Source organism: Schistocerca serialis, chromosome 1 (genome assembly GCF_023864345.2).
Source record: "Schistocerca serialis cubense isolate TAMUIC-IGC-003099 chromosome 1, iqSchSeri2.2, whole genome shotgun sequence".
NCBI lineage: Eukaryota > Metazoa > Arthropoda > Insecta > Orthoptera > Acrididae > Schistocerca > Schistocerca serialis.
In genome coordinates, this window is record NC_064638.1 from 74,523,674 (window position 1) to 74,549,491 (window position 25,818).

General features: G+C 45.0%; 1 protein-coding gene across 4 annotated transcripts in view; it reads left to right on the top strand.

The window, feature by feature from the left end:
* Positions 1-25,818, top strand: part of LOC126461814 (protein yippee-like 2) — a 654,536-nt gene that overhangs the window by 204,466 nt on the left and 424,252 nt on the right. Inside the window, exon 2 of one of the 4 annotated variants that reach the window (XM_050096026.1) lies at positions 6,801-6,851. The exons of the other annotated variants lie outside the window; for them this stretch is intronic. The gene's annotated coding sequence lies outside the window, so the exon portion shown is untranslated. The remainder of the gene's footprint in view (positions 1-6,800; positions 6,852-25,818) is intronic. 4 annotated transcript variants of the gene reach the window in all.

The window sequence follows — 25,818 nt, forward strand, 5'->3', positions numbered from 1 at the left end:
CAAGGCAGTTCAGGGTCAGAGCAAGGCACGGCCGGAAGGCGGCGGCACTGGCTCCATTTGCATGCTGCTGCCGCCGCTGCTGCCGTTACCTGTTAGCGTTCGTTACGGCTGCCCAGCTAACAGAGCTGCAGGGGCGTCTCGCCCCGGTAATGAACCTTCCGACTGCCGTATATCCTATGTATCACAAGGGCCCATATATAGACCGGGGGAAAACTCCGTGTTTTCATAATTAAAGCTATATGATGATCACGCGAGATCGGAACGTACACAGTACGTAGCAAAAGGTCGTGGTATATTGTACAAGTTTACGTCGCCAATAAGCAGTGAAGAAAGAAGGAAATAAAAAAGTTTGAAATGAAGGAGACGAGGAACTGGCGGAAGTAAAGCTGTGGAGACGGGCCGTGATTCGTGTTTGGGTAGCTCAGTCGGTAGAGCACTTGCTCGCGAAAGGCAGCGATCCCGAGTTCGAGTTTCGGTCCGGCACACAGTTTTAATCTGACAGGAAGTTTCATATCGGCCCACACTCCGCTTCAGAGTGAAAAATTCATTAAGGAGGAAGTATTTCGCGCGGTCAGAATATCCATATGTAAGTTGTACTGATTCTCTTAAGGCTGTGGTCGTCGTCTGATATCGTCGGCCGACTGCCTTCGATCCGATCTCTTTTGTCAGTTTTCGGCAGTGTGAATGCCACGAGGGTTATATGCTTAGAGACCTGCATTGCGGTTTTTGCTATAAAAATAACGTCGAATGCGTGTAAATGAACTCTGTTACGAGAAGAACATAGCAGTTACCAACCGTGCTAACAATGAGAATAGAGAGAGAAACGTGGCGTTATATATTCCAGATGATTTATGTCGACATTAAAAAGCTATCCAACTTCGGAAAATACATTCAGCGTAAGAGAGGCCAGTCGTAACCATCCGTAACTTTTGTACAATTTAAATAATTAAACACCGCACCAGTTTTTCTGCTTGTCTAGAACTTATTCTCATTATTAAGTGCAGATCTTTACATTGGTATTTCATGAGGTGTGTGTGTGTGTGTGTGTGTGTGTGTGTGTGTGTGTGTAGCTCTGCTACTCTTGCCCTGCAGTCTTTTTCTTTTTTGTCGTTAAATATTATGCCTCCTTAATTGTGCAACATTTCATCCACACGCAAACCATCACAAACACTGTTTTATTATTGGAGTGAAAATATATTTTGCTTAAAAAAAACCTTCCTTGAAAAGTTAAGGCTGCACTAATCTGTTACTAATTCCAATTGTACTAGAGTTATACTCAGTAGAGGTTCTGACACTAAGCCACTTGAAATAATATAATGAGCAGGATACAGATTTTTTTTTCAGTGGTTGTCCTCAAAAACCATCTGCATTGTTCAATTTGCGCAATTAGTTAATCCGATAAGTTTCATTTACTTTTGGTTAACACATTTTTTATACTTAAGAAAGAAACGATGTTGCAGATTTGAAACGAAAACTATTTAAAAAAAATCGAATTGTACTTTACAAATCGTTTCACAATATCGAAAAAGTACATTCCTCATTCCGCAAATTTAATGTGTTACACTGTGTGAAGTTTATAACATTATTTTACGTGCATGTATCAAATGGTTCAAATGGCTCTGAGCACTATGGGACTTAACATCTGAGGTCATCAATCCCCTAGAACTTAGAACTACTTAAACCTAACTAACCTAACGACATCACACACATCCATGCCTGAGGCAGGATTCGAACCTGCGACTGTAGCAGTCGCGCAGTTCCGGACTGAAGCGCCTAGAACCGCTCGGCTACCGCGGCCGGCCGTGCGTGTATGTCGGCCGAGTGGTCATAAGAAAACAAACTGATTTGACCGTTTACGAGATGTGTACGTTTCGGCGTTGATCTGTAGCAGCGAGACGGCGCGCTTACTGGCCTACTGATTTGAAACGATCGGCCGATGCGTTGGCGGAACGTCACCGATGGACTGCCACTGAGACTGCAGCCTTGGTCTATCTGAGTGGAATAGACAACGTAGATCACAGGCGCCAATGTTATAAATGGTATAAAGTGTCTGTGTTATTCTACGTGGGTAAACTATCGCTTTTAGAGGACGTGACTAAAAATCCTCACTTTACTGAGACCTTAAAGAAGCGTCAGTAAGAATAACAGTATTTTCAGCCGTTGCGGGAAGTCTCCCATAAAGTAGCTCAATTTAAAGTTGAAATTCTAAGGAATAAACAGACGTCTAGCGTACAGGCGTCCATTAAGTTTTCCTGTATTGAAATGTCGCAGCACTGTAAAGCAAATGTAAAGCTTGTAAGCACACTTTTCCGATCTGTTCATCCACACTTTTTAAAATATAAATCTAAATGAAAATAAATTCTGTATATTCTTCAATAAAATTTCGAACGCTGCGCTCCGTTATATCACCTATTCAAATCTCTCTTCAGTGTATAAAGCAAGAAATCAAAATAGTCCTAGCTTGGCGCAGCCAATACTCATCAGTCCATTTAGAATAGAAGGCAACGGCTGACTTCATTACGAAACAATGTTAACTTCCTTTATTTGAAAGCAACTTCTGGCAGCGAAATTTGCCTCTTCGTTTTCTGTCCCCAATTTTCACAGCGTCCATCGCACCCACGCCAGTTTTCAGGGTATTCAGTCACCCAATATGCGATGCTGGGTGACGACTCATCCGTCCTTTGCCAGTCAGTAGAACAAAGTATATGTTAACGCGCTGATTAGTGAAAGGAATTTGTCCGCTTGTTCCCATTTTTCTACACCCAACAACGGACGCATTTTTCGTAGAACGTCTTTAGTTTTAAATTAGTATTCTAGGGGGAATAAAAGAATCGGATGTAAATGAATAGCAACCAAGTACTGTGGCTCAAGAAGGGAGGAGCGGTTCGTTGCGTTCGGACCTCTGTATTCTGCAGTGAAAGTAGTTTTGGAATCAGGAAGCAACTTAAAACCAACAAGGCTAACTAAATGTTTTCAAGCGTCAGCAAATTTTGTATTCGCACTTACAGTCTTAATTACTTGGTATCTGACGTCTACGGCCCAAAATTACGACAGTTAATTCGGCGTGAAGCCATCACAGCGCCTAACTGTCCACAGCGGTAGGAAAGCGCTTTAAAGTGTCTCTCTCCTACAAAACTCGGGTACAAATTCTGAAATTCACGTATTGTACAGATTTCTATAGTTTCTCTAAGTGTGTCAGAAATTCGTTCTTAGTATGAATTAAATTCAGAATTTAATTTTTTTTATATTGGGTGAAATTTTCGCTCCCCCAAAAGTTTACTACTTGCTAACGGGCAAGCACACTGCTTTGAGCAGAAGTGGCAACTTAGTGAGAACCCCAATGCCAGTACAGCTCCTATTGGAGTGTTTCTGGCGAGAGAATTGGGGACCCGCTAGTTGTCGTAGACCAACTAAGGTAAAGAGAGCAATAAATGAAATTTGCTTCGAAAATTTCGCTAAGTACATAATCAATGTCGCTAAGCACATGGTCAATGTCGGTGAATGTTGAACTACATCGTTAAGTATTTACGGCTATGGTGATTGTTGATAAATAGTAATTAGTGATCATTTGTGATTCCCGAAAGAATTAATACTTTCGGAACTACGTAAATATTTTTATGTAATATGATAGGTCTTGCCTACATCATCCATCACGTCATCAAATTTCAGGTATGGATAATGCATTGTGCAGAATACAGTGAACTACAAAACCACAATTATTTACACGACCATATTAAGTACATATCATTTATTTGAGTTGTTTTAGTTTTTAGTGTTCGTATACAAATATAAGAATTTACTTTAAAAAATATCACAAAACTACTTTCATCATGGCAGTATAACAGAGGTAGTGTTGGGATACATACGGTGACACATGTAATTTTACTTATGTCCTAAACAGGCTTATATCTGTTGAAGTTATTTTATTGGTCTTGACGCAGGCGCTGGGCCAAGACATTTTTCATTTATTAGTGTGTATGACTTCTGAAGAAGGCTATATTATTATAGCAGAAACCATGGGCAAGGTTTAAAATAAACGTAACTTAGTGCAACTGTGAGCTGTTTTTCATTCGATACAATGCCAATTTTCACAAAATTGTTCTTAAACCTTACAATGTCAATAAAAAGATAAACAATGAATCCAACAATCGTTGTGTCACTATAACGCAACTCTTTCTACAGTTTTAAATGTTTGTTTCGGCTTCTTTCAACTGTCTAACCTACAGCGTAAAGAAGGTACTACACTCCTGGAAATGGAAAAAAGAACACATTGACACCGGTGTGTCAGACCCACCATACTTGCTCCGGACACTGCGAGAGGGCTGTACAAGCAATGATCACACGCACGGCACAGCGGACACACCAGGAACCGCGGTGTTGGCCGTCGAATGGCGCTAGCTGCGCAGCATTTGTGCACCGCCGCCGTCAGTGTCAGCCAGTTTGCCGTGGCATACGGAGCTCCATCGCAGTCTTTAACACTGGTAGCATGCCGCGACAGCGTGGACGTGAACCGTATGTGCAGTTGACGGACTTTGAGCGAGGGCGTATAGAGGGCATGCGGGAGGCCGGGTGGACGTACCGCCGAATTGCTCAACACGTGGGGCGTGAGGTCTCCACAGTACATCGATGTTGTCGCCAGTGGTCGGCGGAAGGTGCACGTGCCCGTCGACCTGGGACCGGACCGCAGCGACGCACGGATGCACGCCAAGACCGTAGGATCCTACGCAGTGCCGTAGGGGACCGCACCGCCACTTCCCAGCAAATTAGGGACACTGTTGCTCCTGGGGTATCGGCGAGGACCATTCGCAACCGTCTCCATGAAGCTGGGCTACGGTCCCGCACACCGTTAGGCCGTCTTCCGCTCACGCACCAACATCGTGCAGCCCGCCTCCAGTGGTGTCGCGACAGGCGTGAATGGAGGGACGAATGGAGACGTGTCGTCTTCAGCGATGAGAGTCGCTTCTGCCTTGGTGCCAATGATGGTCGTATGCGTGTTTGGCGCCGTGCAGGTGAGCGCCACAATCAGGACTGCATACGACCGAGGCACACAGGGCCAACACCCGGCATCATGGTGTGGGGAGCGATCTCCTACACTGGCCGTACACCACTGGTGATCGTCGAGGGGACACTGAATAGTGCACGGTACATCCAAACCGTCATCGAACCCATCGTTCTACCATTCCTAGACCGGCAAGGGAACTTGCTGTTCCAAGAGGACAATGCACGTCCGCATGTATCCCGTGCCACCCAACGTGCTCTAGAAGGTGTAAGTCAATTACCCTGGCCAGCAAGATCTCCGGATCTGTCCCCCATTGAGCATGTTTGGGACTGGATGAAGCGTCGTCTCAAGCGGTCTGCACGTCCAGCACGAACGCTGGTCCAACTGAGGCGCCAGGTGGAAATGGCATGGCAAGCCGTTCCACAGGACTACATCCAGCATCTCTACGATCGTCTCCATGGGAGAATAGCAGCCTGCATTGCTGCGAAAGGCGGATATACACTGTACTAGTGCCGACATTGTGCATGCTCTGTTACCTGTGTCTATGTGCCTGTGGTTCTGTCAGTGTGATCATGTGATGTATCTGACCCCAGGAATGTGTCAATAAAGTTTCCCCTTCCTGGGACAATGAATTCACGGTGTTCTTATTTCAATTTCCAGGAGTGTATTTGCGGATGAGTGCTTCTTCTAACCAGTTAACTGTAGAACGTATCTTGTGCTTGTTGGTGCTTTGTGAAAGACGGTATTCATCTTTTCTGTCATCCTCGTCAGTTTCCTTTTGACTACATCACAAAAAGATTTACACTCTGGAAGATATAAACTTACAGCGTAGCATTTGTGTACCAACCTCATACGGATTAGGGACATTACCTGACATTTACTGAGAAATTAAAACTATGCAACGGACCAGGACTCTAACTTGAGTCTTGGTCGGTGTAACACCAGTTAAGCTATCCGAGTACACTTTGTGGACCGACACAGCAGCTACAATTTACCCTCTTAAAATTCCCTACCTCCCAATCTTCAGATGTTCTTCCATGAGCTAGCGCCAATCGATCATAGGGTGTAGTAAATAGTTAATATTAACCACGACCTTGCAGATGCTTCTGTAGTGACATTGAGTAGTTTCATTATCTGCTGGTTATACGTTGCATTCAGAATTTTTCCAAAACTATGTGCATATAAATTATTTTATTTACTCTGGAATTATCTCTGGAACACAGTTCGATTGTCACCTCATTTTCCATGTTTTTATTTGTGTTGTCGTTGCCGCACATTAAACAGTTCACATTGACACCTAGAGTACAGTTCCTCCAGAGAAGCTCCGTGTATTTTAAATATTTGGACATCCATCTTAATCGAATGTGACATTATCACACTGAAATATAAGGCGACCAATGTGTTGTTTTTTTTTCCTCTTTATCTCAAGTAAAGAAAATATTAGCGATCAGAGACTGTTTTCAGTTCCATAAAAATACTCGTTGACATAAACTGGGTATGCATATCTGAGTTTCATCCCTCTGCAGTTTTATGAAATACTGTAAGGTTTTTTTTTATCTGCGATTCCTGTTATATTTTCAGCAGAGCAATTACATTCATTGTTGTATTATACTTTCAGTAGAGCAAAGATTCATTATTGTACCAGTCAGCTAGATAATAATTGGAAAAGCGGCAATTTTAAAATATTTTGTCGTCTACCACTCATAACCCTTTAGATATTGAGTGAAAGAATGAAAACAATCTGTGTTCATATCAATTCAACAAACATATTAACTGTTGCGGATGGCTTCTTTTGTTGCAGGTACTGCATCACGCTGTTCTCGATTTTAGTACCAGTAATGGCAGCCTGGTGGTAAGAGATTGCGGCTGCGACTTTGAAATTATGTAATGTAGTTTCCTCGATCACGTTCCAAGGTATAACTAGTATGTAGTCGCGCGCAAGGCGAGGTGCATGTTTGCAGGCGCAATTGCAAGAAGAAATACTCGGACAGTTTCTTTAGCGAGGGCAACCATCGGGAAAATTCAATGTATTAGTTGACAAAGGTGACTGTGGGCGTACCTGTTGCAGGAATTATACTTGGCCTAGGTACAGAGTGCAGCGATATTGACATCCAAGTTGCCTTTCTTTCCTTGTGTTTCACAGTGTAGCGTCAACGTAAAACGCCAAACGCCACTGAGCGGGCTGGTTCAGTGGTAAGACACTGTACTAAAAGTCAGGACGACGACGGTCCAAATCTTCTTTCGGGCATCCTGATGCAGGTTTTTGTGTGGTTTTCCTAAATCGCTTAAGGTGAATGTCAAGGTGTTACCTTTAGAAGAGACTGTTTCCTTTCTCATCCATACCTAATCCGAGATAGTGGTACGTCTGTAATGAACTTATCATCCGCGGAAAGTTAAATTTTTTTCCCAAGGGTTTACCTTCATGGGGAGTTGAAACTAACTATTGTTAACTTCGTCACTTTCCTTGCAGACATGCAGAAGAGTAGAGGGCAACATCAGGATTTAACTTTGTATATACGATGGGCGCAGACTCGAATTTGGGAAGGGTGTGAAATGAAATCGCGCTTTTCAAAGAAATAATCGCCACATTTCTTTTAATGACTTTAAGGAAACCATGGGAAACCTAAAGCTGGATGGCAGGCGACGGGGGTATGCAACCCCTTGCTGCAGATGGCGATTCCATTGCACTGAGCACTGTGCCAGCTCGTGTGGTAAGGAGGGTAGGGATGGCAGTGCGGATGGAAAGAGGTAAAATAAGTTAGCGAGTGGAAATCGTGGCGCTGTTACATTACATGACGATGTTGTCAGAAATAAGTCAGGATTGTCGTAAAACGCAATCGCGAACGATGTGACAGACGCACGTAATGAATGAATCCATAGGTGTCAGAGATCGTCGCAGATAATAGTGGCTGTATAACAAACTATCCACGAAGGAAGATGTACAGGATATTAAAAGAAAAGTGTGGTGTCACCGCCAGCCACCTCACTTGCTAGGTGGTAGCTTTAAATCGGCCGCGGTCCATTAGTACATGTCGGACCCGCGTGTCGCCACTGTTAGTGATCGCAGACCGAGCGCCACCACACGGCAGGTCTCGAGACACGGACTAGCACTCGCCCCAGTTGTACGGACGACTTTGCTAGCGACTACACTGACGAAGCCTCGCTCCTTTGCCGAGCAGATAGTTAGAATAGCCTTCAGCTAAGTCCATGGCTACGACCTAGCAAGGCGCCATTAGCCTTACATAGCAATTGATACTTATCGTATAAAGCATGTCTCATCAAGAACGATGTATACAACAAGGATGGATTAAAGTTAAGTATTCCAGCAGCTACGTACTTTTCTTTATAGCATTCATTACGTATCCTGTTTCAGACCTCACGCCATCCTTCGTGTGTTTATAGCGTGCATTGCGGTCCCCTCAAATCACACTGTGTCGGCACTTCTGTCGACACATCAAAAAGTGTTCCATATTTTGGGAGGTGGTACTTTGGACGAAAACAAGGAAATAATTCAGTAAACATGGGCTCTAAAACGCATACCTGTAGAGAAGGTGACAGAAGTCACGGGATAGCGATACTATGCATATAAAAGGGCAGTGTGTTGGTGGAGCTGTCATTTGTAGTCAGGTGATTCATCTAAAAAGGTGTCCGACGTGATTATGACCGGATGTCGGAAATTAAGACTTCGGTCTGAGTGTCATTACTAACAGTACGACTTCGCTTTCAGCGCCTCTTTTGGGCTCGTGACATACTGGTTGGTCTCTAGAGGCCTGGAGAACGGTGCCCCGGTCAGATGAGCCCGATTTCAGTCGGTAAGAGCTGGTGATCGAGTTCGAGTGTCGCACACACCCTACAAAACAGTTGATCCAAGTTGGCAACAAGACACTGTACAAGCTGCTGGTGGCTCTGTAATGGTCTGGGCTGTGTTTAGACGGAATAGACTGGGTCTCAGTTCGAACATAACTGATCATCGAGTGGTAATGGCTATTTCGGCTACTTCGAGACCATTTGCAGCCATTCATGGACGTAAATTACTCAAACAATAATCCAATTTTTACGGTTAACAGCTGCTCCTGTGGCCGAGCGGTTCTAGGCGCTTCAGCTGGAGCCGCGCAGGTTCGAATCCTGCCTCGGGCGTGGATGTGTGTGATGTCCTTAGGTTAGTTGGGTTTAAGTAGTTCTAAGTTCTAGGGGACTGATGACATCAGATGTTAAAGTTCCATAGTGCTTAGAGCCATTTGAACCATTTTATGGACAACAGTGCACCATATCACCGGACCACAATTGTTCGCGACTGGTTTAAAGCATATTCTGGACAATTCGAACGAATTATTTGGCCACCCAGACCGCCCGCCATGAATCCTATCGAACATTTAAGTGACCTTATCGTGAGATCAGTTCATGCAAAAATCGTGTGTTGCAACATTTCGCATTTATGGACGGCTACAGAGGCAGGTTGACTCAATATTTCTGTAGTGGACTTCCAACGGTTTGCTGAGCCCATGCTACGTCGAGTTGCTGCACTAGCCGGCTAAAGGTGGTCGACACGATATTAGGACATATCCCATGACTGCTATCACGTGAGGGTGTGAGCACATACTACGATCGATCTACGTAACGCAGAAACAAATGAGGACACATTCTTGCGTTAGTGTTCATGGGTACTTGCTAAAGCAGAAATTAAAATGTACAAGTAGTAGTTATCGTTATTAACATCACACCTAAGAGTACCACCTCTCAACGATCTTACCGCATTGTTCTTTCTGCAGTGCGGCTTATTGTCTTACCAAATTCGTAGCACTGTAGGACTTTCAGCGTAGCTGAATTAGTAATCAGCCGTTACCAAGTAAACGTCTCCGAAAATTCTTATCTAACGTCATCATCCTTGATAAGAATTGCTTAGATTATTTTCAGCTAATTTAATTAGTAACTATGCTCCTTAACATAACTGGTAACGGCTTTCAACAGGAGCTTTTAGTTTGAGTAAACACACTTCCGTGTCCTCATCACTGTATTTTATGGCCGTAGGTCCACAGCGCTACATTTCCGACCGTAGCGGTCGCGCGGTTCCAGACTGTAGCGCCTAGAACCGCTCGGCCATATGAATATTATTTACTCATTTTTAGTTTGTTTCAGGAGTAATAATACTGACAGTCGTGAATATTTCTTTCGTATATAGCATTGACGTCAAGGAGATGTTATAGTTCCATGGCAGATGTTCTTGCTGATCGTGTAACAGCGATCTTTACAGGAAATGCTCAATATGTCCATCATCATTCCTCAACAATAGCTGTAGTTGAGGAATAATGCTGTGAACAGCACTGTAAAGCATGTGCGGAGTTATGGTGAGGCATTGGCATCGGATGTTGTCTTTCAGCATCCCTAGAGATGTTGGTCGATCACGATACACTTGCGACTTCAGGTAATCCCAAAGCCAATAATAGCACGGACTGAGGTCTGGGGACCTGGGAGGACAAGCATGACGAAAGTGGCGGCTGAGCACACGATCATCACCAAACGACGCGCGCAAGAGATCTTTCACGCGTCTAGCAACATGTTTTTTTTTTTTTTTTTTTTTTTTAGTTTTCAAATTTATACTGACTTTTTGATCACCCGCGATATGTAGATTTCGCGCCCGTCGCGTAAGGGTGGCGCTGTGAGCATGCAAATCAGATTTGCTGTAATGGTTGTGAGCGTTAGTTATCTTTGAGATAGAACGTGATGTGTTGATCTTAGTCAAGAATTCCTTTAAGGCGACAAAGACGCCATTATCGACATCTCGCTGGGTTTGAATGAGGTAGTGTAACAGGGCTACGAGAAGTTGGATGCTGCTTCTGTGATATTACATAAAGACTTGGCAGGATTGCTGGCACGTCGGTCACGAGAATGTGCGGTCGCTAGAAGGCCGGACTCCGGGGAGCCACGTGCCACTACCGAGAGGAAGGCCATCGTGTTCGGCTTACAGGTCTGTCGTGTCGTACTGCATCTGCAGCAGCAAATTGAGCAGTAGTTGGCGCCGCAGAGACACAGTGTACTGTTACTAATTGGCGTGCATTCCACAGACCCCAATCTACCGCCATTTGCGACTTCAGTGGTGTCAAGCGAGAGCTCATTGGAGAATGAGGTGGAGGTCCGTTAGTTTTTCTGAAGGAAGCTGGTTCTGTCCCGGTGCCAAAGACGGCCGTTTTATGATTACGAGGAAGCCAGTTGAGTGCCTACAACCAACCTGCCTGCGTGCTAGATGAAGGTCGAATGACTTTCAATTCTTCCGCTTCATGAACTGAGAGGAGGGCGCCGTAGACGGTCCCTGTTGTGATTCTGACATCAGATACTATTTTCGTGCGACTACAACAACAGCTACGAGAATCTGGTACGTTTGCAACTCTGTTAACTGTGCTGTTCTTCGGACGTGCCGCACTCCGAACATCGAAGAGGACATACTCCGTCACGTAGAAGGGACTCCGATGACGAGTGGTGGAAACGCTACCCATGCCATGGACTAGCACACAGGTCGTAGCCCATTGCCTCTGCCGTGTACATACCGTGAGGTAGGAGATCTGAAAGTGATCCGACCTTCAAACGTGTTTTACATCCAAACGGTACATTTCCGGACTAGCGTTCCGTGTGAAAACTTAATCTACTGCTTCCCCTCTGCAATCCCTAGACGCCTGTAATAAAAATTGTGAAACCCCTTGTATGCGTGATGTAGTGGATACGTCGTGTGCTCAGTGAGGCTGTTAGCAAATGAAGCAGATACTTAGGAGAATGAAGCAACGCTTGAGTACTGTAGCGAATTGTAGGAAGAACTTGGAAGAAGCGGTGATCGGTGCCGGCAGTGGCAGTAGTACTTCGAAAGTAAATACACTGACGCGAAAAAAATACCGCAACAGGAAAAAATAATTAATGTATAATAATGAAATATTGGGAATACATTTGTCTAGGTGATATACTTCAGTGATCACAGGTTAATGTAAGCGCGAGAGAAACCATTGCAAATGTGAAATGCTGGTATAACTGGTTTAACTGCCAAAATGGTCAATGCAAGGAACAATCCCTAGAAGCCTGCAATAGGATTGTGAAAACCCTGTATGCACTCTTACGCCAAAAAAAGTTACGTACCACGACGGAATTACCCGAATGGGCCGGAAATCGGTAGATGTGGTTTAATTTACAGACTGGAAATGATTACAAATTCAGAAAATTTGGATGCTCGGGAATGCGAAAGAGCTTCACAAACTGAGCTAGTGAGTGACGGATTGGCACACCTTTGTTTCTTACGCATGCAGTTATTCGGCTTGGCATTTATTGATATAGTTGTTGTATGCCCTCGTGAGGGATATCGTGCAAAATTTTGTCAAATTGGCACGTTACAGCATCCATATCCCACTCTAGTTGGAGCGCCGTGCCCATAATGATCCGTATATTCTCACCTGGGGAGAGATCTGACTACATTGCTGGACCAAGGTAGGGTATGACAAGCACGAAGACATGTAGCTGAAATGTAAGTCCAGGCACCATGAAGGGCAACAAAATGGGCCGCAGAATATTGTCGACGTACCGCTGTGTGTAAGGCTGCTGCAGATAATAACCAGAGGAGCCCTGCTACGAAATGAAATGACACCCCAGGCTCTTGATAGTTGGATTGTATGGCGGGCGACAGTGAGATTGTTATCCCACCAGTGTTCAGGCCGTCTCCAGGCTCTCGGGATTCAGTTCGAAGCAGAATTTGTCACTGAAGACAGTTAAAACCCAGTCAATGAGATTCCAGGCCGAAGACATGTCTGGAGACGCTCCAGGCAGTAGTGAATACCAGCCTGAGTGTCCCCCACCATACCTCCTGACAGCTAGGAGCGATGGTCTGGGTTGCCATTTCTTTTCATAGCAGGACCCCTTTGGTTGTCATCCGTGGCACCTTCACAGCACAATATTCGACGACCCGTTTTGTTGTCCTTCAGGGCACGCGATACTGGGTTTACATTTCAGCAAGATAATGCCCGTCCGCACAGAGCGAGAGTTTCTACTGATTGTCTGCATGCTTGCCAAACCCTACCTTGGCCAGAAAGATCACCGCATCTATCCGCAATTGAGAAAGTTTGGAACATTATGGTCAGGGCCCCTCCAACCAGATCGGGACTTTGACGATCTAACTCGCCATTTGGATAGCCTTTGGCACAATATCCGTCGGGAGGACAACTAGCAATTCATTGTCAAGCAGAATAAATGCTAGCATAAGGGCCAGAGGTGGGCCAATGCCTTATTGACTTTCACAATTTGTAAAGCTCTCTCTCTTGAATAAATCATGCAATTTTTCTGAAATTATCATTAGTTTGTTTGTACACGAACCCCACATCTACCGCGTTTCGTCCCATTCAGATACTTCCTTCGTGGTGCGTCTTCCTTTTACGACTGTTATTGTTCTCAATGTGTACTCTATCCACTGTCTTGGGGTACTCTTGAAATTACCTTTACATCTATCACTTCTCTAAGAACGATTTTTGAGCTATGTCAGCAAGAGAACCCTGATTCCACTCACAAATCTGACCCGTACTATAAAGTGCCTTACTGAAGGCAAGGAACTTGTCAGCCTGAGCGCCGATATGTAAGGCGCTCTGGACCTCATTGACGAACGGAACGAGCTGAGTTCTACAAGATCTCTGTGTACAGAATCCATGTTGATTATTATGGAGAAGCTTTTCCCGAAAACATTATAATGGTCAACTCTTCTGTAGCATAGGCCCGCAAGCCTTGGCGTACCTCGTACTGGTGAGAATACTCGAGTAACATTGTCGTCATCCCGAACGTTTATTTGTATACAGCAGTTCTCTACTAGGCGTCGTGTTATTTCCTAGCCTTACTTATATGCAGCCCATTGTAGGGGTACCCACGGTTCAGCGTGGGCTTCGAGCAGCAGTGAAGTTAGACATTTTTCACATTTATGTTTTATTTCCAAAAGTGAAAACAGGGTAAGCTACAAAAAAAGAACCCTGGAACCGAGTGGAGCTCGAACCCGATTTTTTATGTATGCAGCCCGTCATCGAGCCACGCAATGGCAGAATGGACATTAATTTGGTTACAGCTGCAGTGATTTGTTGTATTTTGTAAAAGCTGTGTTTTTAATTGCGTCCTATTCTACTAAGATAAATGTATCATCAGTGAAGGTGAGAAGGGAAGTAAAATTTGCCACTTACATAAATTCTTCTTTGTGAAACAAAAGAGTAGGTCGAGAGGGATGCTTCGTATCGTGTGAACGGTGCTGTCACTTCTCCCTGTGGAGGATGAGCTGCTACCTTACCTGAAATTATGTTGGACTCTGCGGTGCATTTAACAGCCAGGAAAACAATGGTATACCACACGTTTCTTCGCTTGTCTGTCTGTGTGATTACGCGAGCCGGCACTTTGGTAAAACAATGCGGTGTGCCGCGTTCCCCTCTGGCTAACAGTAACGTGGAAGTAGCGGAAGAAAGTAGTTACCAAGCTTCGTACAACAACCGCTGATTTTTATCGTCGAGTAGACTTCTGAGGGAATGCGAGCAGTTATCATAATTTGCGATTCTAACAGAAATTGTCTGGCCGTGAAAATTTGTTCCGAGCCTGAATATGGATTTTCAGTCGCAGTGCTGCTTAGTTTCATATACGTTGATTTGCATTCGGTCTGTTACTATACTGACACATTGCCTTTCAGCAAGAGGAATATAATTATACGAACAGAGCTTCTGCTCATTTGTAGCTAATACACTACACAACCGTGACGGATTAAGTAGGTATTTTCGAAAATAATAAGGTCCATTTGCGGAGTTTAATACTATCGTCGTATGAAGCACAGTGACCTCACAGAATTAATAACTTTGCCACGAGGTGTTGCCGTATCCATAGCGATGGTTGTGCCTAATTGTACAGCTAATAGTCTCCAACTGCCAGATGCCTGCGGTACCAGACCACGTATCATTGTTGTCGTCACAGTGTCTCATGAAAATGGAAATTTGTGGTAAGGACTATGGGACCAAACTGCTGAGGTCATCGGTCCCTAGGCTTACGCACTACTTAATCTGACTTCAACTAACGACACACACACACACACACACACACACACACACATTAAGGAGGGAGGACTCCAACCTCCGACGGAGGGAGCCGTGACAAGACGCCCAAGACCGCACGGCTACCCCGTGCGACGTGTCCCATTAAATAAGGACGTAGATGACTTTAGATATTTGATTTCGATGGATTTCCAGGGGACTGCTTTTTATGCTGCTTCTCGATACACCCTTCGCTTCCTACTGTCTTCTAAAACACGTTACGCTAGTTATTCATATCAAGCTACTTGATATTTCTTTGCCGGCTGCTGTGGCCGAGCGGTTCTAGGTGCTTCAGCCTGGAACCGCGCTGCTGCTACGGTCGCAGGTTCGAATCCTGCCTCGGGCATGGATGTGTGTGATGTCTTTAGGTTAGTTAGGTTTAATTAGTTCTAGGTCTAGGGGACTGATGACGTCAGATGTTAAGTCTCATAGTGCTTAGAGCCATTTGAACCATTTTTTGATGTTTCATCGTCCAGTAAGACATAACCAAGAAAGCACAACCTGTTTCTGAATAAGGTTCTTTCATATATTAAAATATACGGAAAAGACCGTCAATTCGACTTTGTCAATAAACCACAGCATTGGGGAAGTTTTCCTTACAAACAGAGGGGGGGAAAAAAAAACAGCTTTCGTCCAGAATTAAAAGGAGATCTGGTACTATGTGCTGAGTGTACTAGACTGTAAGGGAGTACACATGTCACTGGTACATTCTGCAACGTGGACAATGACCACACACACACACACACACACACACACACACACACAAACACACACACACACACACACACACACACACATATATATATATATATATATTCTGCATCTGTACATCATTAATAATTAAGGATGATTCCGCTTTTTTGCACGAACACAATTACCGTTTTGCTTTAATACCTAAATGCGTTCCACCAGAGTTATGCATCATCAGTAGGCTTTTATCTTTTATTTTACATTGTATGTGTCCTGTAGCTCCCAACCGAAATCAACAACAGCGCTAAATTTGTACATCGTGTCGTCATTGCTGTATTTGGTTTGCCCTGTGTCGTGGCTGGTTTATATTTGTATGCCGAACACTTCATGTTGTTTTTGTGTGCAATGAAACATGCGTCCAAGCCACAGCAGCACAACAAGACGCAGAATTCACAAATGGGGTAGAGAAAACGTCAGTTCAGGTACCCAAAAACAGCAAAAACGCATTCGGCCCACAAATACAAACCAGTCACAGCTTAGCGTATGCCAAATACAGCAATAGTGACATGGTATACTAATTAACTGAGACCTTGGCTGATTTCGCTTGTCAGCCACAGGCTACATGCCATGTAAAATAAAGGAGAAAATCCCACTGATGATGCCACAACTGTGGCGAAACATGTTTGAGTATTAAAGCAAAACTGTGTACTTGTCCAAAGACCGGGATCAATCTTTAATTCAATATTATTTTGTGCACACACGGAAATGGTTCAAATGGCTCTGAGCACTATGGGACTTAACTTCTGAGGTCATCAGTTCCCTAGAACTTAGAACTACTTAAACCTAACTAACCTAAGGACATCACACACATCCATGCCCGAGGCAAGATTCGAACCTGCGATCGTAGCAGTCGCGCGGTTCCAGACTGTAGCGCCTATAACCGCTCGGCCACTCCGGCCGGCCCATGGAAACTGAGCTCAAAATTCTAGTGTGATATGTATATGATCAGTTAGCAGCCACAGATGTTACAGCAGAACTAAGAGTCGCAATCACTTCCCTGATTTACCGGAGGATGGTAATGGCTTCTTCGAGTAGGTGTATTCAGTTTATATAATTGCTGGCTACCGTAGCCAGCCAGTTGATAACAAAAGTTTTCTGGGTATGGTACCGCGTCACAGTGTAAAGAAACTGTACCGGAGAAACCAACGTTTCGGTCAAGGTTATAATACTCAGGAGGAGATCGCCCTCAGAAAATTTTACGTCAAGGATATTCAGTTGTTTGTCATGACTGTCCACATCATTTTATTATATACAGATGGTTCAGGGTGTTTCTAGGACGAAATTCCGTTTCGGGTGAGCACTCAGTTCGACGTGTGAATCGATCGTTCGAGACAAAGATGTTACCTTACGGATGGGATGAGGAAGATGCACGTAGTGTGTTAAAACCATCGCTGCTGTTCATTCCTGTAGTTACGACAAAGAACGACATTGGGTGTCAGTAAGCCTTTTTCTTCATGGATACATAGCACGCTCCAACAGGGAACAGATGTGAATAACGTCTTAAGACACAAAGAATAATCAAAAATTTGTTTCCGTATGTGAATCATATACGAGTATTTGCAAGCGATATAGCATATCAGTGTATTACGACGTTAAAACAGAGTCGCAGTACAAGAGGTGAGTATTTGAAGCGGAGACTTTTCGTGTTGCGGGACAGAAATCTCTGACTTGATGAGAAGCACTGTGGCCGTTTCGTTCAGTCGGACGCTCGTGGACTCTCAAAAAGAGTAATTTGGTTGAATAGAATCAATGAGGCAAAATTAGTGAACATTTCGTCAGAGATGGAGAGACAGCCATCACGACATCGCTCCAGAACATCGATTAAGAAACGTACCAGGGTCGCATTAGGCTTATCCAGCACCCTGGATGCAACCATGGTCCCATGTGGCATTGCAGTGTTTCCACAACTGAACGTCCGGTTGAAAGGACGACGACTTTTTACGGATAATGAGCTAGTCGATTTCAAATTTGAATAACGCACTCTCAAAACAAGATATAGCGACAGTGGCGCTGTCTATTAATAGTGCGGAGTGTACAGTTTCATCTCAGATTCATGTCGTACTTTTCGAAGCAGCATACTGCGTTCGCGATGGAGTGCTATTTTCGCCACGGCGAATCTACCGTGCTCGGTCAACCCGCCTATCGTAAGCATTTCAAGATTCAGCCGCGATATCTAATACCTGCTCGTGGAACAGTATTGAACTGGGTAAGAAACTTATGTGCAATAGCCAGTGCATCGAATTGAAACTCAACCGGCCCTCGGAAAACCTTCTGATCTCCGAGAACATCGAATGCGTGCGTAGCAGTTCCAGGCAAGCCCTAGTAGTTCGTTAGGAAAACGGCCCAACAAGACGGCGATATTTGCCACGCATACAATGTGATCTTGTAAATTCTCAGTCAAGAGTTTAGTGATAGCACAATTTCCAAACGTGCTTCTCCCGAATGGCCGCCTCGCTCACCTCATTTAACCGCCCAGTTTTCCATCTATGGGGCTATTTGAAAGCGAGAATGTACTCGGAGAGGGCGAAAAGCTCGCAAGATCGAATACACGATGAAATTTCCAGAACTGCTCCAGCATTTACAAAAGATGTATTCAAAAACTGAGCGAAACTCCCCGAGTATTGTGTGGCCGTAAATGGTCGCCTTTTGGTCGATGTGGTGTTTCAAAAGCAAACTTGGCTAAATGTTGTATCTTGTGTAATTTTGTTTCGTGATTTGCGTCACATTAATACGCCTAGCCACTAAAGACATTGAAAAATTTATTGGAGACAGGTTTAGAAGAATGAAGAGAGGGACTGCGTAGAGTGATAACTTCACTACTGGCCATTAAAATTGCTACACCAGGAAGAAGTGCAGATGATAAACGGGTATTCATTGAACAAATACATTATACTAGAACTGACACGTGATTACATTTTCACGCAATTTGGGTGCATAAATCCTGAGAAATCAGTACCCAGAACAACCACCTCTGGCCGTAATAACGGCCTTGATACGCCTGGGCATTGAGTCAAACAGAGCTTGGATGGCGTGTGCAGGTTCAGCTGCCCATGCCGCTTCAACACTATACCACAGTTCATCAAGAGTAGTGACTGGCGTATTGTGACGAGCCAGTTCGTCGGCCACCATTGACCAGACGTTTTCAATTAGTGAGAGATCTGGATAATGTGCTGGCCAGGGCAGCAGTCGAACATTTTCTGTATCCAGAAAGGCGTGTACAGGACGGGCAACATGCGGTCGTGCATTATCCTGCTGAAATGTAGGGTTTCGCAGGGATCGAATGAAGGGTAGAGCCACGGGTCGTAAAACATCTGAAATGTAACGTCCACTGTTTAAATTGACTTCAATGCGAACAAGAGGTGATAGAGACGTGTAACCAATGGCACCGCATATCATCACGCCGGATGATACGCCAGTATGGCGATGACGAATACACGCTTCCAATGTGCGTTCACCGCGATGTCGCCAAACACGGATGCGACCATCATGAAGCTGTAAACAGAACCTGGATTCATTCTAAAAAAATGAAGTTTTGCCATTTGTGCACCCAGGTTCGTCGTTGAGTACACCATCGCAGGCGCTCCTGTCTGTGATGCAGCGTCAAGGGAACCGCAGCCATGGTCTCCGAGCTGGTAGTCCATGCTGCTGCAAACGTCATCGAACTGTTCGTGCAGATGGTTGTTGTCTTGCAAACATCCCCATCTATTCACTCAGGGATCGAGACGTGGCTGCACAATTCGTTACAGCCATGCGGATAAGATGCCTGTCATCTCGACTGCTAGTGATACGAGGCCGTTGGGATCCAGCACGTCGTTCCGTCTTACCCTCCTGAACCCACCGATTCCATATTCTGCTAACAGTCATTGGATCTCGATCAACGCGAGCAGCAATGTCGCGATACGATAAACCGCAATAGCGATAGGCTACAATCCGACCTTTATCAAAGTCGGAAACGTGGATGGTACGCATTTCTCCTCCTTACACGAGGCTTCACAACAACGTTTCACCAGGCAACGCTGTTTGTGTATGAGAAATCGGTTGGGAACTTTGCTCATGTCAGCACGTTGTAGGTGTCGCCACCGGCACCAGCCTTGGGTGAATGCTCTGAAAAGCTAATCATTTGCATATCACAGGATAATCTTCCTGTCGGTTAAATTTCGCGTCTGTAGCACGTCATCTTCGTGGTGTAGCAATTTTAATGGCCAGTAGTGTATTTCGAAAAGGGTAAGTGACTTTGACAGCAATAATAGACGCCATGTTCTCGATTGCTTCTGCTAACAGCGAAGTTCCCGAATGCTCTCCGAGCGGCGGTGCTCGGTGGCTGTGAGTGACAGCTACCGTCAAATGCGGACGGTTAGAGGTCACCGTGTATTTGTTGACAAGTACTGTAGTGCGACAAAGGCGCCTCTGCTGGAGCAGGCGAGGGCCTGCACGAACGCCGGCTAATCAGCTGCTTGCCTAGCGGACCCCGATAAAGGCCGCTGGGAACTTCCCCGGCAACCGTTTACGGTGGCGAAGTTAGGTGACAAGTCGCTACAGTTGTGAAACCTGCTGGCGCGGTTGCGTGGAATACGAATACTGCCTCTACTATCCATTCAGTGAGTTAAGCAAATTCTTACGCGAAAGAACCTGTAAACTCCCTAGCAACCAGTAACTCCTGTACGTGTGAAATTCCGTGGTTATTATCGGTTAATGTAACCCTTTCAGACGTGAATTTTTCCTAGAGGAAAGAAAATTTTATTTACATGTTAATTCTCTTAGGTGATTTTTAATGATTTAAGATGCATGATTTATAAAAAATAGGTACCCATTTTCAAAACAAACTTTGTACACTTGGATTAATATTATGGACTGAAATAACGAGTTTCGAAATGTTCTCTATTGTTTTTTTATTTATTTTATGGCCTACAATAGACCATTTTAGTGAATATTGTGAATTAGGGTGTTCTGTTCTTTGTTGCCCCTATACTTCTCCATTCTTTCAGATCGTGCCCTCCTCTGCTCATCAGAAATCACCCTACCCATTCTCTATTAATTTTTGTTCGTTGTATGATACTTATGTCCTGCAGTATCCTGAGCGCGTCTGTCGTGCCTTTCACATTCTCCATCGTAATTTGTAATTTGATCATGTTCTCCTTGATCTCTGCGATCCTTAACTTCTCAATTATTCTCCTGCTGTCATGGACTGTGCGGCTGGTCCCGGCGGAGTTTAGAGTCCTCCCTCGGGCATGGGTGTGTGTGTTTGTCCTTAGGATAATTTAGGTTAAGTAGTGTGTAAGCTTGGGGACTGATGACCTTAGCAGTTAAGTTCCATAAGATTCCACACACATTTGAACATTCGAGGCATAACTTTAGTCCGGTCATTGTAGTGTAATTGCTGAATGTGTAATAATCTATGTAATTTGTTAAAAATTGTCATTAACGTACATTAAGCTATGGATCGATATTTTAAGAAGTTGATATGATGTCTTTGCCTTGTCATCATGTTTATCTGTGCATTATCTTTGGGAATTAGTAATGTACTTCAAATGGTTCTGAACACTACGCGACTTAACTTCTGAGGTCATCAGTCGCCTAGAACTCAGAACTAATAAAACCTAACTAACCTAAGGACATCACACACATCCATGCCCGAGGCAGGATTCGAACCTGCGACCGTAGCGGTCGCTCGGTTCCAGACTGTAGCGCCCAGAACCGCACGGCCACTCCGGCCGGCAATGTACTTCGAAATGGGCTTACAACCCGAAACCTAGGTTGTGCGATAACATTAGTAATAAAATTGTGAAACAATGCCAAAAACAATGTTTGTTTAGTTAAAGTTCATTATATTCGAGCTGAGAAGTATGTTCAAGGATTCTGCAGCAAACAGAAGTTCGGGATATTGATATTTAATTTTGCGGTTCTGTTCTTTTACTCTTCTTGTATACTGGAGTCACCTGCGCCTTTGTCCAGTCGCTTGGGACTTGATACTGTGCGAGAGATTCGCGATAAATGCAATTTACGTAAGGGGCCATTCCCGTAGAGAACTCTCTGCAAAATCAAATTCCATCTCTGTTAACATGCCCCCGCACTTCCATTAATTTTGATCGAGTTATTAATCGGTATCGTTACTTTATTTCGTAATTTTGTAAATTGCCGATCAACTGTTACCGACCTCAAGCCTATGACTTTGTTTTATGCGTCCGAAGTGGGCGAATTTTTGGTGTAGCCCTTGCACGGGTCGTTCGTCGCGACAGAACAAGTTGTCTGGTGTGTTGGGCGCCCGTGCTTTGAGAGACCCGCCTTCCAGCAGTGTCCGGAGCCGCGCGCGAAGTCGTTACGGAAGTTGCGGCCGGCCGGCCAGCCTTATTTGCGGCCCAGTTGGAAGTTGGCTGCTCGCAGCCGCCGCCGCTTCAGCTCTGCAGGGCCACACGCAGCGGAAAAACTCTCCTGCCCCTTAACTGGGCCGTTGCGGTGACAGCCGACTAAGCTGGCCGACATTTCCGTTTGCCTCACCAAACCCCAATTCAGGAATAACAAAACGTTGCAGCCATGCTGATTCAGCTTGCCTTACGTGATTTTCAGGAATCGTGCTGTAATGAGACAAAGGAAGGTTATTGCTTAACGGAACGTCGGCGGTTACGTCACTAAGGCTGATTCGCACTATTCAAATAGCGAATGACTACACTACTGGCCATTAAAATTGCTACACTACGAAGATGACGTGCTACAGACGTGAAATTTAACCGACAGGAAGAAGATGCTGTGATACGCAAATGATTAGATTTTCAGAGCATTCACACAAGGTTGGCGACACCTACAACTTGCTGACATGAGGAAAGTTTCCAAGCGATTTCTCATACACAAGCAGCAGTTGACCGGCGTTGCCTGGTAAAACGTTGTTGTGATGGCTCGTGTAAGGAGGAGAAATACGTACCATCACGTTTCCGACTTTGGTAAAGGCCGGATTGTAGTCTATCGCGATTGCGGTTTATCGTATCGCGACATTGCTGCTCGCGTTGGTCGAGATCCAATGACTGTTCACAGAATATGGAATCGGTGGGTTCAGGAGGGTAATACGGAACGCCGTTTTGGATCCCAACGGCCTCGTATCACTAGCAGTCGAGATGACAGGCATCTTATCCGCATGGCTTTAACGGATCGTGCAGCCACGTCTCGATCCCTGAGTCAACAGATAGAGACGTTTGCGTGACAACAACCACCTGCACGACCAGTTCGACGACGTTTGCAGCAGTATGGACTGTCAACTCGGAGACCGTGGCTGCGGTTACCCTTGACGCTGCATCACTGACAGGTGCGCCTGCGATGGTGTACTCAACGACGAACTTTGGTGCACGAATGGCAAAACGTCATTTTTTCGGATGAATCCAGGTTCTATTTACAGCATCATGATGGTCGTATCCGTGTTCGGCGAAATCGCAGTGAGCGCACATTGGAAACGTGTATTCGTCATCGCCATACTGGCGTATCACCCGGCGTGATGGTATGTGTTGCCATTGGTTACACGTATCGGTCACCTCTTGTTCGCATTGACGGCACTTTGAACAGTGGACGTTACATTTCAGATGTGTTACGACCCGTGACTCTACCCTTCATTCGATCCCTGCGAAACCCTACATTTCAGCAGGATAATGCACGACCGCATGTTACAGGTCCTGTACGGTCCTTTCTGGATACAGAAAATGCTCGACTGCTGCCCTGGCCAGCACATTTTCCAGATCTCTCACCAACTGAAAACGTCTGGTCATCGGTGGCCGAGCAACTGGCTCGTCACAATACGCCACTCACTACTCTTGATGAACTGTAGTATCGTGTTGAAGCTGCATGGGCAGCTGTACCTTTACACGCCATCCAAGCTCTGTTTGACTCAATGCCGAGGCGTATCAAGGCCGTTATTACGGCTAGAGGTGGTTGTTCTGGGTCCTTATTTCTCAGGATCTATGTACTCAAATTACGTGAAAATGTAACCATATGTCAGTTCTAGTATAATATATTCCTTCAATGAATACCCGTTTATCATCTGCACTTCTTCTTGGTGTAGCAACTTTAATGACCAGTAGTGTAGTAACTAAACGAGTGTTGACAGCATCGCTATTCAAGTACTTTAATAATTTCGTTTAGTGTGCCCGATCGAGCTGGAAAATAAAAATGATCAGAAGTCATACTCGAGACACCATGTACGGAGAACGGACTTACTTATAAATGTAATGAAAAGCGAAAAAAGAGCAGTTGGAGTCCACGATATAAGCGTGAAAAAGAGGAAACACCTTGGCTCTAGTCCCAGATATTGGATCTTACAACTTCTTAACCACTGTCAAAAAACATGCAAGATCCCAAAGATGTGGAGGAAATGGAAAGTAGTAGCGCTATTGAAAAACGGAAAGGCGCAGGCCATCCGAAAAACTAGCGCCCTATTGCTTTCCTGTGCCATTTGTATAAGCTGTATCAGCGATTGACTGAAATCGCATGGAAAATATTTCAGAACAGAAGCTCATTTCCCAAGAGGAAAACAGACACGGAAAATGGTGCGCTGATCAAATCCTGTCTCTTACCGTACACTTAGAGGAAGTGTTTGAAAAGAAATAACAGGTGTGACTCTGGTAGATTTAACTAACGCATGTGACATCGTCAGCAATAGAATTGTCATGAAAAAACTGTACAACACATTTAAGGACCATTAGCTGATACAAGTTACTGGAATCTAAAACAGCCAGCGCCGTGTGACACCGGACGGTGGGACAAGTCGATGACGTAGACAAAAGAACGCCTTGCTCATGGCAGTGTCCAACGCTCCCACCCCCCCCCCCCCCCACTCTTTTCCTTTATTTAATCTACACTCAAATAATCTACTGCCCAGTACGGACAAGTGCAGAGGGTGGGTATGCTAGTCATTGGGAGCTCCAATGTTAGGCGGGTGATGGAGCCCCTCAGAGAGATAGCAGGAAAGGCGGGAAAGAATTCCAGTGTGCATTCAGTATGTTTGCCGGGAGGTCTCATCTGTGATGTGGAGGAGCTCCTGCCAGCGGTTATCGGGCGCACTGGGTGCAACCGGCTGCATGTAGTGGCACATGTCGGCACGAATGACGCCTGCCGCTTGGGTTCTGAGGCCATCCTCGGCTCCTTTCGATGGCTCGCTGGCTTGGTGAAGGCAACTAGCAACGCACGCGGGGTTCAACGTTAGCTGTCTATTTCTAGTGTAGTGTCATACCCAGGGTTGATCACGGTCCTCTGGTTTGGAAGGTCTAAAACGGAGGCTCAGACGGCTCTGCGACGGTATCGGATGCGAATTTCTCGCCCTCCGCTATCGGGTGCGGAATTGTAGGGTTCCCCTTAAAAGGTCAGGCGTCCACTACACGCAGGAAGCGGCTACTAGAGTAGCGGAGTACGTGTGACGTGCACATGGAGCTTTTTTAGGTTAGAGGACCTCTCCCTTGGGAGCAAACAGGATTTTCCTGTTAAATCAGCCACAGCGGTCTCAGAGAATCTAGGTCCTAGCAGATCAGAAATAGAAAAGATTAATATGATTTTAGTAAACTGCAGGAGCATCCAAGGAAAGGTCCCAGAATTAGTATCGCTTGTTGAAGGGTATAATGCACAGATAGGATTGGGGCCAGAAAGCTGGTTGAAGCCAAGACGTCGGTGACAACGGAATCCTAAGCTGAGACTGGAATATTTATCGTAAGCATAGGCTAATCGCCAATGGTGGCGGCGTTTTTAGTGCAGTAAAAAATTCAATAAAATCTAGCGAAGTTATCACGGATTCCAAATGTGAAATAATCTGGATGAAATTGAGTATCAAAGAACGGTCAAAACTGGTGATCTGATGCTTTTATAGACCACATGGGTCAGGATCTGTAGTTGTAGAGCGCTTCAGACAGAGCTCGCAGAATATCAGTAGTAATTTTCCTGACCATGCCGTTTTAAAAGAGGTTGACTTCAACTTGCCATGTATAGATTGGGAGTGTTATGCCATCAAAACTGGTGCCACAGATA